This window comes from Chelonoidis abingdonii, chromosome 2, assembly GCF_003597395.2.
Source record: "Chelonoidis abingdonii isolate Lonesome George chromosome 2, CheloAbing_2.0, whole genome shotgun sequence".
NCBI classification, from domain to species: domain Eukaryota; kingdom Metazoa; phylum Chordata; order Testudines; family Testudinidae; genus Chelonoidis; species Chelonoidis abingdonii.
Window position 1 is genome coordinate 150519627 of NC_133770.1, and position 9930 is coordinate 150529556.

Genomic DNA, 9930 nt, shown 5'->3' on the forward strand with positions numbered 1-9930 from the left:
TTNCAATAAACTGGCTAGCCCCCATTCTGCTGCTGGGCTTCTGCCTGCATTGTCTCCTAGTTAATGACGGGGTTGTTTAAAGCAAGAAGTTTTGACTGTAGTTTAGTTTATAGGTTTTAAAGCAAAACAGTAAGGGGCCCTTGCTCCCTTCCAAACCCCCTTGCGAAACTCCCTGTTAGCAGCCCCTGGTTGCAAAGCTCCCTGGTTGCTTGGGCACTGCTTTATAAAGCCCTGGCCTGCTTGATAGCCCTGCCCTCTAACTAAGGCTCAGTCAATAAACAGAGGTTTCTAGCTTTCAAATGTTCCTTTGAAGCTCACATTTTCCAACTGCCAGCCACAGCACACGTTCCTTCAAACAACCAAACAAACAGATGGACAAACACAAACTCAGCACATAGCAAGTAACCCCCAAGCACAAATGAACACACACTACAGACAGTCACTTACCCTAAGGGTGCTGTATTTGCTCCTCCTTCACCTGGAGAACTCCCTTGTGAAACTCCCTGTCAGCAGCCTCTGGTGGCTTGTGCGCTGCTTTATAAAAATATATGGAGATATATCTAGCTCATAGAACTGGAAGGGACCCTAAAAGGTCATAGAGCCCAGCTCCTGCCTTCATTAGCAGGACCAAGTACTCATTTTGCCCCAGATCCCTAAGTAACCCCCTGCAAGGATAGAACTCACAAACCCTAGGTTTAGCAGGCCAACACTCAAACCACTTAGCTATCTCTCTGCCCCCCCCAGCTTAAGTGTATATCCCAAATTAAGAAGCACCTTGCAGCCTACAATGAGAAGCACTATACAGGAGTGAGGTATTATTCATTATTATAGGAGCTGGGGATGCTTGAACTGTGCTAGGTGGCAAATACTCCAGTTGGGGAGATCCAGCACTTCCTGACCTCACTGTGCTACCAGAGCTGAGCAAATGGGGGTGGATCTGGCCCACAATATGTAGAATGTAGCGCAGAGCATGAATGCCAGCAACCCATCATCCGGTACCTCGCCTTGCACTCTTGCTCAAACAATAGCAACACGCCCACAAGACATGAGATTATAATTTAAAATCCCCGACTAAGTCACCACCCAGAGCATCCCGTCTTTAGGGTCCTGATTCCTCTCTCACCTGCACTAGGTGTACATCAGGTGCTCTTGCGCTGACATATGTGGAATTATAAGCAAGCATGAATGAGATCTGGAGCAAGCCTGGAAGAGAGACTGTCAGTGTGAGATTAGAATCTATCTACGGCACTTAATACAGTAACTCCTCACTTAAAGTCGTCCTGGTTAACGTTGTTTCGTTGCCAATCAATTAGGGAACATGCTCATTTAAAGTTGAGCAATGCTGCCTTATAACGTTGTTTGGCAGCCACCTGCTTTGTCCATTGCTTGAAGAAAGAGTACCCCGTTGGAGCTAGCTGGTGGGGGCTTGGAACCAGGGTGGACCAACAGCCCCCTATCAGCTCCCCCCTCCCCTATGTTCCTTGTGTGGCAGCCGCCCAGCAGGCTATTAATTGCTGGCAGTTCAGCTGTCCCTCCCCATTACTGCCATGTGCTGCTCCCGCCCTCTGCCTTGGAGCTGCTCCCGGGAGCCTCCTGCTTGCTGTGCGAGGTGGAAAGAGGGGGGCTAATGTCAGGGTGCCCACCTCCCCCTTGCCCCTGCCCCCCCTTACCCCATCTGCATAGAGTGGGGGGAGGGAGACACAACAAGGCTCAGGACAGAGGGCGCTTGCTGGCAGCAGCTGCAGTCTCAACTTGCTGATCTACTTAAAAAGGCAATATACTTACTTAAAGGGGCAGTGCGCATCTCTCTCTCTCTCTCACACACACACAGGGTGGGTGTCTCTGTCTGCCATGCTGCCTCCCCTCCCTCCATTAGTGCTGTCTTGTAGATTGTGAGGCTACATTAACAATGTGTTAACTCTTGAGGGTTCAGCCAAGTGCTAGTTCATCATTCAGCAGAAAGGCATTCCCCGGGAAATATCCCACCCGCTTCCACCCTCTGACTTCACCACCTCAACCAAGCTTCACAATCATCATTGCTGTGTACAGTATTAAGTTGTTGTTTAAAACTTATGCAGTGTGTATATATATTAGTCTTTTGTCTGGCGAAAAACATTTCCCTGGAACCTAACCACTCCCCATTTATATTAATTCTTATGGGGAAATTGGATTTGCTTAACATCGTTTCACTTAAAGTCACATTTTTCAGGAACATAACTACAACGTTAAGAGAGGAGTTACTGTACTTGAGCAGCTCACAATCTTTATCCTCAGCCCCCGGGGAGGCAGGGCAGTGCTGTTATCCCCAATGTACAGATGCCGAGACTCAGGCCTACATCCCCAAACAAATTTAGGCTCCTACCTTCCATTGATTTCAGTGGGAATTAGTAACCGGAATACCTCTGTGTTAGTGCCGCTAGTAACCACTGCACCATCTTTTTGCTCTCAGAATCAGCACCAGTTCTCTCTCGCCCTATTGGACTGTGAGCTCTTCTGATTGGGACGGTGTTCCAGCCAGCAATGAACTAAACCTGTCGTCATCAGCAATGGGTTCTGGGAGGTCATTCGGGAAACCCTGATACAAACACCAAGGTTGGAGGCCAATTGCTCCCCCAGTGACACCGGCGCCGCTACTTAGGGGTAAATAAGGGCAGGGTCTGACCATTCCCTGGAGATTTGGCTTCCACTGGATCCTAGCAGTTTGTGACTAAATCAAACCACTTCCCTCTGTAGCAACTGCTGCACTAGGACAGCAGTTTTCAAACTTTTTTTCTGTTGACCCAGTTGAAGAAAATTGTTGATGCCCCCAACCCAACGGAGCTGGGGATGAGGGTTTTGAGGTGTGGGAGGGGCTCAGGACTGAGGCAAAGGGTTGAGGTGCGGGGGTGAGGGCTGTGGGGTGGGTCCCAAAGCCCTCATCTGGCCTAGCAAAACTCCCCGTTGCAGCAATGGATGTCAGTTAGAGTCGAACTGGTGCTGCACTAATGTAGACGGTTCCAATCCCTGCCTTAATACCAGCGACCCCCCGGCACTTAGCTGCAGTGTCGGTAGCAGCGAGAGCTAGGTCTGTGTGACCCTGCATAAAGCAGAAGACAAATGACACCAATCACCTCTCACTCCTTTTCCCAGGTCATTTATATTCAGCAGTAATAATGTCACTTCAGCTACGCACTGTGCCTCTAGGTTGACTTCCCTATCTCCTGCCCTGGGATCACCACATAAATCCTTGTTTAGGTGGCCTATTATCCAGCCATTTGGTACTCTGAATATGCTATACAGACACCTGCATTGAACGCTGCTCAGTTTGCTTTGGATGGAGTTATTTTGCCAAGGCTCTGCTCCCTATGGAGGAGGCTTAGGATATTGCTTCTAAAGACCTTTAAGTTTGGTGTTTTCACTGACCACATTGGTCCTCCAGCGGGACGCCGGAACAGGTGGGGGCAAGGGATCTTGTCCATCCACTTTTCGTCATGGGCTCAGCTCCCTGCCTCTCCTCTTCCCGATGCTCCATGTCCTGCCAGGCCTGAAGCTGGAGCCTGGCCCAGGTAAGAGTGGCCCAGGAAGCCTGGGCAGCTGTGGACACTCCACCTGTCCAGGATGCAGGGGTCCGAGCATGACCCCGGTGGAGGGTGCTCCCCAGCCCAGCTCCGACTTCCGGCTTCACTGGGGGTGGGACCTCAGGGATAATGGGTGGGGCAGGGCCACGGAGGGGGCGGGGCCCCAATTCCCACCCATACATGCACAAACTTTTAGGCAGGATCCGTTGCCCCTGCCTTCCAGCTGCCTTGAGTTTTTTGAAACACAGTCTTTGCTTTTCTGATGCTGGGCTTTCCCTCAGATGTTCAATCATCCTTATCGTGAATGATGCTCCCTAGATAAGTCCATCTCTTAATGGCTTTGTAGGCTTCCCCTTCCCCACAGGTAGAGTCATTGCTAGGTACGCTGATTTTCATAACTTCCATCTCTGGTTTATTAAGACCTCTTTGCCAGTGATCATAAGACCTGTTTGACCCTGTTAGCAAAGACTGAATTTGCCAACAAGCCCTGGAGGATCCAGTTGCACCCATTATGCATCCTGGTCTGAGGCAGTGCCCACAGGGACACCTTTCCGCTGACATGTGACCTGGCCCCCAGACAAGGCCTCCCATTGGCAATTCAGGTGCTGTGTTATATGAGAACTTGCCCCACCTGCTCTCTGATCTGGTGAAGCATGTTCTGTGATCAGGCTACTAGACCAGAGCACCCAGTGAGCAGCTAATCCAGCTTAATGGCCCAGCCCCGGCTGAACAACTTGATCCCTCCAGCCAAAGGAATTGGCTAAATTGCAATTCCTTGCAGGTCATTTCCTGCCACAGCCAAGAGCCGTTGTTATCTGGCTGAGGAGTCCAAGCCCAGATTAAGCTGGGGATTGGAAAGAGAACTGAGATAGGCCTGAAGCAGCTACTAGCTTGAATAGGGTCATAAATGTGCTGGAGGCCAGGGCTGGACTGAGGCCAGAGCTTAGGGTCCCAGCTTCTGGTGTCATGTGGTTATAGAAGCTCAGCTTTCATATAGTAAACAAAAAGTTCACATGGCTGCCAAAAAAAGCTCAAAACCATGACCTAAGTACAGTGATATCTGCCTGAGTCTGCAGAGAGCCTGAGCCCATTGCTCTGAGCAGGGGAGCTGTCCCAGGTGCACTCAACACAGCCACAGCTGCCTGAGTCTGCAGAGAGCCTAGGGGCTTGTTTGCACAGGGGAATCCCAACATAGCTGTACCAGAATAATTTTTGGCTCTAGCTTGGCTGGAATAATTCCCATGTGGATACTGTATTCTGGTATCATTACTCCACTTTGGAAGACAATCGCTCTGAGAGCGGGGAGCTGTCCTAGGTGTAACAGACACAGTGACGTCTGCCTATGGCAGTTGCTCGGAGGAGTGAGATCTACTCCCTGCATCTCAATGGGTTGTTAACACCAAGCCCCACTGCTCTGCCGGTGCTCCACCAGACCCCTTCCAGCAAGGAGCTGCTCGTGTAGCAGCCTCAACCTCGCTCCCCACCCCACCTCAGCAGATACACCCTAGCAGCTGGGACAAGGACTGGTCTGGAGAGTTTCCCCTTGCTGCCACTCCTGTATCTCCGGAAAGGGGGGACCCCTGCAGTCACTCCTGGTAGGATAGCAGAGCCTCAGATGTGAGGTCCCAAGTCATGGTGCCGAGGGATCCCTATCACTTTCTTCTGGCCCCACGGGAGACTACCAGCCCAAACTACCAAAGAAGAAACTCTGAATTGAGCCCCGCTGTCTGAGGGCCCCAAGAACCTCGCTGGCCCAAGTGCCCTGAAAAGCGCAGCAGTCCGTCTAACCAATTCCTTGGCAAGCCACCCTCCATCCCACACTGACCAGGACCCTCTGAGCCATCTGGGTGCAGGAACAGCTGTACCCCTAACCAGAGAAGGGGGCCAGCAACCAACGGCCAACGCTTGATAAATACCCAGCTGTCCGACTGGCAGCACCTTGCTCTGGGACTGGCTGTTGACAGCATGCGGCTGACCACGGCAGGAGGGGAGAGCCTTGGCACTCGGCACATGCTGGGATGTGCTGCTGAGAGCTCTCCAAACTCAGAGCCCTGCCAGGGAGGAGAGGCAGCCATCTGCAGCGCATGTTCTGTGTCTTCTCTTGCAAAAGCCACCAGAACAGCCACAAGCAGCTGTGTATATATGCGCTGGCATGTTGGGTTAGTTGGAAGCCAGCTGCATCCACATGGCTGTCTTATACTCTCAATGCGTAGAGAGCAAAGGCACAGTAGTATGAACTGAGCCCTTCTTACCTGGAAACACACTGAGACATCCTCCCTCAGCCACTTCATCGTCTCATCTTTCTGCATAGGAATCCATAGACCAAAGCTGGGTGGGGGCTCGGAGCTCTGATCTGGAATCTGAACTCCTGGCAACAGCGTGAGGGGGTTGGGCACCTCACGCTTCCTGCAGACACAGTAGAGAGGTTGGCACCGGGGGGTGATCTGTGAATTGTGGATCTGACTTTGGAGTCTGAACCCCCTTTTCCCTCCAAAGCTCTGGGATGCTCCAGGCCCAATTTGACCCGAAGCCAGGGGAAGCTGGGAGGAGAGCACCAGAGGAGAAACCAGAGGAGGTGCAGAAAGAGCCCCAAGAACAATTTGAGGCCTGCTGAGATCAGTTCTTGCCCAGCACTATTGAAGAGTTTTATCAATGACCTGGAGGAAAACCTAAAATCATCACGGATAAAGTTTGCAGACAGCACAAAGACTGTGGGAGTGGTAAATAGGGAAGAGGATTGGTCACTGATACAGAGTCATGTGGGTCACTTGGTAAAGTGGGCGTAAGCAAACAATATGCATTTTAATAGGGTTAAATGTAAATGTGCATATCTGGGAACAAAGAACCTAGGCCATACTGACAGGTGCGGGACGCTATTTTGGGAAGCAGCGACTCTGAAAAAGATTTGGGGGGCATAGTGACTAATCAGCTGAACATGAGCTGCCTGTGTGATGCTGTGGCCAAAAGAGCTAATGCAATCCTAGGATGCATAAACAGGGAAATCTCGAGTAGGAGCAGAGAGGTTATTTCACCTCTGTGTTTGGCACTGGTGCAACTGCTGCTGGAATCCTGTGTCCAGTCCTGGTGCTCACAGTTCAAGGAGGATGTTGATAAATCGGAGAGGGAGCAGAGAAGAGTCACAAGAATGATTAAACCTGTCTTATGGTGAAAGACTCAATCTATTTAGCTTAACACAGAGAATCACAGAAGTGTAGGAAGGGACCTCAAGAGTCCCTTGCATTCAAGACAGGACTAAATATTATCTAGACCAGTGTTTCTCAAACTGGGGTTCACAGACCCCTGGCATTCCCCGAGGGTACTGAAGTGAGGCACGACTCACCCTGTGGTGCCTCTTGCTGGTCGTCCAGGGAATTAGCTTGTCCAGGCTTTGGAGCGCCATCTCAGGCCGATCTCCTGCTTGTCGCTGGCCCCCGTGTCCCTCTTGGATCCTGGTGTCCCTTTAGCTTGGGTGCTGCCTCCTGGAAGTACCCCCATTCTCTGGGCTCCTCTCCCAGGGGAATCCCCACCCTCTACCCCACCTTGCCTCAGTGTTCACTGCCAGTCCTCATCTAGCCCCCATACACTGGGACAAACTGCAGTCCATATCACTCATCATCAGCAAGGGGGGTTTGAACCTGCTGCCTCCACCTTTCCCCGGGCTGCACCCCTGCAACCCCAGTACCTCTTAAACCTTAGACAAGGCCTGCAGCCTGGGGGTTTTCCAGGCAGGAGCTCCCCGGCTCCCTTGCCCTATTCCCCAGCACTGTTCTGCTCCAGTACCTTTCAGTTCTCAGGCAGCCAGATCCGCCCCTCTCTACCGCTAGAGAGGGACCGCCTGAGCTCCTGCCTTGCAGTCCTTTTATAGGGCCAGCTGTGGCTGTTTTCCCAATCAGCTGAGGCTTGCTGCATTGCCCTGCCACAGCCGTCTCCCAGGGCTGTTTTAAGCCCCTCAGAGCAGGAGCGAGTGACCACCCCGCTACGTACTCCAAGGGGTCTGCTGGCCCTGCTAATCAACTCCTCCTCCTCTATCTCCCGGAGGCTACTGAAGCCAAACTGATAGATTTTAGGCGCTAACAGTCCAGCAGTGCAGCGGGCCTAAGCCAGGCTCCCTGCCTACCCTGGCACCACTCCACTTCCAGAAGTGTCTGGCATATCCCTGTGGCCCCTGGGCAGTGGCCAGGGGGTCTCCACGTGCTGCCCCCACCCCCAACGCCAACTTTGCAGCTCCCATTGGCCGGGAACTGTGACCAATGGGAGCTGTGGGGGTGGTGCCTGCGGGCAGGGACAGCACATGGAGATCCCCTGGCCCCCCACCTAGGGGCCGCTGCCAGAGATATGCCGGTCGCTTTTGGGAGCCGCCAGAGGAAAGTGCTGCCCAGCGGGAGCCTGCATCCCTCACCCTCTCCCACACCCCAACCCCCTGTTCCAGCCCAGCGCCTGCACCCCATACCCATACTCCCTCCCAGAGCCTGTACCCCTCACCTTCTCCTGCACACCAAACCCCCTGCCCCAGCCTGTTGAAAGTGACTGAGGGTGGGGGAAAGTGAGTGACAGAGGGAGGAGGGATGGAGTGAGTGGGGGGGCAGGAGGATGGGGCCTTTGGGGAACTGGTGGAGTGGGGGAGGGACCTGGGGCTGAAAATATTTAAATCAATGTAGGGGTCCTTGGGTTGCTAAAGTTTGAGACCCGCTGATCTAGACCATCCTTAACAGGTGTTTATCTAACCTGCTCATAAAAACCTCCAGTGATGCAGGTTCCACATCCTCCCTGGGCAATTTATTCTAGGGTTTAACCACCCTGCCAGGAAGTGTTTCCAAATGTCCAACCTAAACCACCCTTGCTGTAATTGTACCAGAACAATTATTCACAACACAGAGAGCAACTACTATAAAATATATCATTTAAATCTAACATTTTAGAAAATGATGCACACATTTCCGTTGCAATGTAGTGTGTTTACTTCAAATAGTATTGTAACTGGGTAATGCAGCAATCATTGTTCCTAAACAATATATATTTTTGCATTAGCATCATTTTGAGGAAATGGGACTCTGGGGATTGTAGTATCACGTGTGCAGGTTTGTTGTCTTGAGACTAAAAAGCTGGGACTGAAACAACATGAGAGGGCTTCATTGTTCAACAGATGAAGAGCTGCATTAAACCGCAGACCAATCAGAACACTCAGATCTGAAAAAAAAGTAATTTATAATTTAGCTGTCAGCTTACTCGATGCCTGGAGCAGCACTGAGAGGGGGCAGGGGGGGGTTCTGCTTATAATAATAATTCAATCAAAATGTGTTTTAATCTTTGTACAAGGGTTCGCCGGGGCTCGACCCTCTCCAGGGCAGCAGGGAGCCACACCGGCTCACTACCCACAGTTGATCTTGGGGAACTAGTCCGGCCGTGGGGTCTCCCTCAGCAGCCCTTGCTGTAACCAGAAGAGACACGGTAAGCCCGGCCCTGGCTCAGGGCGCGGCAACAATGCTGAGTCAGGGCTCTGGCCCTCAGTCAGGGCTGAGCAACAACAATAGGTCACCTCCTCAGGCCAGGGAGAGGGGGAGTCTGCCACCCTCAAATTGGGTGGTGGGGGGGAGGACGCAGGCCCTCCCACTCCACCGCGTCCCAGCCCGGGGCCCTGGCAGCGGCAGAAGACCCAATGGAATGCATATCCCTATCTTGCCACCGGAGCACCTTGGCAGCCAGTACGTAAACTGCAAGGGGTACTTTTCAATAGTGCTGCAAGCACTGGTGGATCACAAGGGATGTTTCACCAACATCAGCGTGGGATGGCCGGGAAAAGTACATGACGCTCGCATCTTCAGGAACTATGGGTTTGAACCACTGCAGGAAGGAACTTACTTCCCAGACCAGAAAATTACCGTTGGGGATGTTGAAATGCCTATAGTTATCCTGGGTGACCCAGCCTACACCTTAATGCCATGGCTTATGAAGCCATACACAGGCACCCTGGACAGTAGTAAGGAGCAGTTCAACTATAGGCTGAGCAAGTGCAGAATAGTGGTAGAATGGTGGTAGAATGTGCATCTGATGCAGTTTACTGACTAGGTTAGACCTCAGTGAAACCAATATTCCCATTGTTATTGCTGTTTGCTGTGTGCTCCACAATATCTGTGAGAGTAGGGGAGAGACGTTTATGGTGGGGTGGGAGGTTGAGGCAAATCGCCTGGCCTCTGATTACGCGTAGCCAGACACCAGGGTGGTTAGAAGATTACAGGAGGGCGCACTGTGCATCAGAGAAGCTTTGAAAACCAGTTTCATGACTGGCCAGGCTACGTTGTGAAAGTTCTGTTTGTTTCTCCTTGATGAAACCTCTCCCCACTTGGTTCACTCTACTTCCCTGTAAGCTAGCCAC